The sequence below is a fragment of the Suricata suricatta genome, chromosome 8 (assembly GCF_006229205.1).
Source record: "Suricata suricatta isolate VVHF042 chromosome 8, meerkat_22Aug2017_6uvM2_HiC, whole genome shotgun sequence".
Classification (NCBI taxonomy): Eukaryota; Metazoa; Chordata; class Mammalia; order Carnivora; family Herpestidae; genus Suricata; species Suricata suricatta.
The window spans coordinates 38,311,606-38,317,200 of record NC_043707.1 but is presented as its reverse complement, the minus strand read 5'-3'; positions in this window follow the sequence as shown (position 1 = coordinate 38,317,200).

The window sequence follows — 5,595 nt, the reverse complement described above, 5'->3', positions numbered from 1 at the left end:
TGCTCTTCCCCACAAGTGTCCTCCTCCATGACCATCACCCTCTTCCCCTTTTGCCCTCCCCCTTCAGGACTCAGTTCATTTTCTGTATTCAAAAGTCTCTCATGATTTGCTTCCCTCCCTCTCTCTCATTTCCCCCACCACCTCCCCCATGGTACTTTGTTAGGTTTCTCCTGTTAGACCTATGAGTGCAAACATATGGTATCTGTCCTTCTCCGCCTGACTTATTTCACATAGCAGGACACCCTCGAGGTCCATCCACTTTGCTACAAATGGCCAGATTTCATTTTTTCTCATTGTCATGTAGTATTGCATTGTATAGATAAACCACATCTTCTTCATCCATTCATCATTTGGTGGATATTTAGGTTCTTTCCATGATTTGGCTATTGTTGAAAGTGCTGCTATGAACATTGGGGCACATGTGCCCCTATGCATCAGCACTTCTTTATCCCTTGGGTAAACCCCTAGAAGTGCTATTGCTGGGTCATAGGGGAGATCTATTGTTAATTTTTTGAAGAACCTCCACGCTGTTCTCCAGAGTGGCTGTACCAGTTTACATTCCCACAAAAAGTGTAGGAGGATGCCCGTTTCTCGACAGCAAGATGGCAAGTCCTAGAGGAGGCAAGATGGCAGAGAAGTGGGGAACTCTGTAGTCTTTGTCTGCCTGTATCTATCAAACTGAGAACGACTGAAGGGATTATGATATATGAAGGGACTTTCTATATGAAAAAGTGAGTGGAGAACATATACCCCAGAGAAGACAACCCCCAGGATGCCTGAGTGAGTGAATATAAAGTGGGGAAATTTAAAAAAAAAAAAAAGGTCTGGCCCCAGAGGTAAGGAGGGAATGGAGCCCCATACCAACACAGGGAGAACACGCAGTGCACTAGAGAGACAAGGGGGAGAGAGAGACTGAAAACACATATAGAATGGTTCCTAGAGAAGAGATAAAGAACTTGCCCCAGGGCAGAAAGAGATACTGACACCTCATATATAACCACAGGGCACGAGGAGAGAAATCTTTCCTAGGGCTAGGTGGCAGCCCATTCCAGGAGGCACAAGGAGAGGCAGCCCTTACCTCCTCCCACTGCGCAATCCTGCTGGCCAACATAGTGAGTGCATCTCATCTCTGGGCACTCCTGCGCCCAGAGAAACAACGCCTACTCCTTCCCTCTGCACGACCCCAGCAGGGAGGCCAGCCATGAGAGTGGGAGCATGCTGGTAGGCAAGCTGTGTGAGCGGGACCATGTCTTGTCTCCAGCAGTAACATTAAAGTGCATGTACTAGGATCTGGAAGCAAAGCAGAGATAGGAAAGTGTGGTTTGGCTCGCCTGTGACACAGGGAGATCAGACTCAAAAGAACAGCTTGCAACGTTTGGTTTGAGCAGAATTTGGGCGCCACCATTCTTCTCCCCACAACCACCAAGGTGGGACCTGAGAGAGCAGCCTACCTACACCAAACCCCGCCCATCCCTGCAGGAGAGCGGCCCCCCTTTTTTTTTACTTTCCCCTTTTCTTTTCTTTTTTTTCTCTCACCATCCAGATATCTTACAACTAAGAAGATAGCAGGATGTTTTCAGTGAGAAGCAAATAGCAAACACATTAATTTATAACAATAACACTAAGATTCAGGCATAAACAAGGCTAGGAGTCATCTGTCTGGCTCACAGGAGGAAGAATGTATTCGTGCTGGTTAGTAACTAAACCTTTTGTCAATCTTGTTCTTTGATGTTGAAGGTGTAAGTGCCATAGGTGCCCTAGATGTACCAGCCTTTGCATATGAGTTTAAGTTGTAACTACTCTTACCCATCCTCATAATGGGAACCAATTAGCATAGGTATGCACGGTAACCTATTCCTGGCTCTTGTTTGTTTCTTATTCCTAAGTTAGGCTCCTGCAGTGCTTTGTTTAAATTCCTCTTTATAGAGGTGGGAATATGCTATCTGTGTGGGGAATATCGGTCTGACTTGGAACATTGTGAGTCCTAATCCATAGCAACAGGCTTAATTTCACATGAGCAGTAGTAGCAGAAGGAGATGCCAGTTTCTGCCTCTCATGGCAGGAGCCGTGCACGTCTGCCATTTCCTTACTGTGACCGTGTCATCCAGCAAGGCCGGTGCGGCTCCCAGCATGCAATGAATTAAAAAAAATCTATAAATGAGGTGCATAGTAAAGTGGAGGTGGCCATTGCACGGATTGAAGAGGCAGAGAGGAAAATAGGTGAATTAGAAGACACAGTTATAGTAAAAGAGGAAGCCCAGAAAAAGAGAGAAATTGATACAGGAGCATGAAAGGAGAATTTGAGACCTAGGCAATACAATAGCCCAGAATAATATCCGTATCATAAGAATTCCTAAAAAAGAAGAAAGGGAAAGATGTCCTGAAGGGGGTGCATTGGGAGATTTTTGATGACTGATTCAATTTCTTCACTAGTTATGGGTCTGTTCTGATTTTCTGTTTCTTCCCGTTTGAATATTGCCAGTGCATGTTTGTTTAGGAATTTGTTTATTTCTTCTAGGTTATCCAGTTTGTTGGCAAACATTTTTCATAGTATTCCCTAATGATTGCTTATATTTCTGAGGGATTGGTTATAAAAAATCAATTTTCATTTGTGATTTTGTCTATGTGGGTGCTCTCTCTTTTCTTTTTGAGAAGCCTGGTTGGAGGTTTATCAATTTTGTTTAAAAACTGGGTTTTTCTTTTTTTTTTATTCCATATTGTTTATTTCTTCCCTGATCTTTATTATTTCTATTCTTCTGCTGGATTTCGGGTGCTCTTGCTGCTCTCTTTCTAGTTCCTTTAGACGCACGGTTAGATTTTGTATTTGTGCTTTTTCTACTTTCTTGAAATAGACCTGGGTTGCAATGTGTTTTCCCCTTAGGACTGCGTTTCTGCATCCCAAAGAGTTTGGATTGTTGTATTTTCATTTTCATTTGTTTCCACATATATTTTAATTTCTCCTCTAATTACCTGATTGGCCTATTTATTCTTGGTCATTAACCTCCATGTTTTTGGATGTTTTCCAGATTTTTTCCTGTGATTGATATCAAGTTTCATAGCATTGTGATCTGAAAGTGTGTATGGAATGATCTCAATTCTTTTATATTTATTGAGGGCTGTTTATCATCCAGTATGTGGTCTATCTTAGAGAATGTACCATGTGCACTTGAGAAGAAAGTGAATTCCATAACCTCAGGATGTAAGGTTCTAAATATGTTGAGAGCCATTTCTGAAGTAAGACAGGTTTGTGAGGCCTCCTATCAGATGGCAACTGGCATCTGCACCCACTCAACCCCCACTCAATTTCTGCTTGAGCACTGATCCCCCAGGTGCCTGACTGACTGATATCAGGAATGACTTGCCTTCTTCTGCTAAAATTATGTGAATTTTACCTTATGAAAAAACTTTTTATAGGAGTATCTTCTTTTGTGATTATAAGAGCAAATATTACATTTCCTGAGAAAACCTGTTTTTCTCCCCCTCAGAAAACAAGCTATTGACCCCTGCTTACAAAAGAAATAACTCTTGCCTTTGCTATGCTAATAACTTTTCCTTGCATTTGAATGCTAAAGATCCCTTATTTCCCCATATGATAAAAATCTAGTTACCTACTTCAATCTCTTATTTGTAAAGATTATGCAAGAGTCTTCTACCAATCTATGTTCTGGGAAATTTTTACATACCAAAGAATTTGTTATCAGAAATTATTTTCTAAGGCAATTGCCACTTCTGTTTTGTACCCCATACATTTTTTCAATAAATAAAGCTGATTCTTAGGACATGGAAGGGATGCCTGCCTGGTGAGCAGAAGGAAGCCAAGGCTCTCTCGCTGTTTCGCTGACACCGTCCATCCTTCAGGGAGCCCTAGACATGCTGTAGCTGGACTCTGGCATAAATATATCTGTGAAATTCATCTGTTCCAATGTGTCGTTCAGGTCCATTGTTTCTTTAGTGAATTTCTGTTAGTTGATCTATCTGTTGCTGTAAATGGAGTATTAAAATCCCTGCAATTAGCACATCCTTATCAATAAGATTGTTTGTTTTTGATTAACTGTTTTATGTATTTGTGTGCTCCCAATTTCAGTACATAGGTGTTTATAATTATTAGTTTTTCCTGATGGGGAAACCCTGTAATTATTATATAATGCCCTTCACCTTCTCTTGTTACTGCCTTTACTTTAAAGTCCAATTTGTCTGATGTAATTATGGCTACTCTGGCTTTCTTTTCACTTCCAGTCGCATGATATTTCTCCATTTCCTTACTTTCAATTTGAAGGTGTCTTCAGGTCTAAAATGAGTGTTTTGTAGATATCAAATAGATGGATTTTGTTTTTTTATGCATTTTGTTACCCTATGTCTTTTGATTGGAGCATTTAGTCCATTTACATTAAGTGTTATTATTGAAAGATATAGGTTTAGAGTCATTATTATCTGTAAGTTTCATGCTTGTAGTGATGACTGGTACTTTGTGTTCCTTTTAACATTTCACTCACAGAGTTCCCCTTAGGATTTCTTGTAGGGCTGGTTTAGTGGGGATGAATTCTTTCAATTTTTGTTTATTTGAGAAAACCTTTAACCTTCCTCTATTCTGAATGACAGGCTTCCTGGATAAAGGATTCGTGGCTGCATATTTTTTGTCTATTCATCACATTGAAGATTTCCTGCCATTCTTTCCTGGCCTGCCAACTTTCAGTGGATACGTCTGTAACTACTCTGATGGGTTTCCATTTGTATGTTAGAGCCCTTTTATCCCTAACTGCTTTCAGAATTCTCCCTTTATCCTTATATTTTGCCAGTTTCACTATGATATGTCATGCGAAAAATTCATCCATGTTACATATGAGGGGAGTTCTCTGTGCCTCTTGGATCTCAATGTCTGTTTCCTTCCCCATATTGGGTAAGTTCTCAGCTATAATTTATTCAAGTACCCCTTTCGCACCTTTCTTTCTTTCTTCTTTAGGAATTCCTATGATATAGATATTGTTACATTTGACTATATCACTCAGTTCTCGAATTCTCCTTTCGTGCTCCTAGATCAATTATCTCTCTTTTTCTCAGCCTCCACTTTTTCTATAATTGTGTCTTTTAATTCACCCATTCTCCTCTCTGCCTCTTCCATCAGAGCAGTGGCTGCATCCATTTTATTATGCACCTCATTTATAGCATTTTTAATTCATCGCTATTTTTAAGGTCCATAGTCTTTGGTGCAATCGTTTCTCTGACATCTTTCATGCCTTTTTCAAGCCCAGTGATTACTTTTATGACAATTGTTCTAAATTCTTGCTCAGTTATATTGCTTATATCTATTTTGAGCAATTCTGTAGTTGTGACTTCTTCCTGGAATTTCTTTAGCATAGAGTTCTTCTGTGTCGTAGCCTGGAGGCCGGGTCCGGCTCGTCCACACCGTCCGCTTCCATCCCAAGCTGGGACGGCACTTGCAGGTGCTGCGGTGCGCTAGCTCGCCAGGTCTAGGCGCGCTCATCCCCAGCTTTGAGCGCGCCTCCATCGCGGGTCCTTCTCCTGAGGGAGGGAGAGAAAAAGGGAGCAGGAGAGGGAGACGCAGAGAGGAAAGACAGCACTCACGGTTTCCGATCA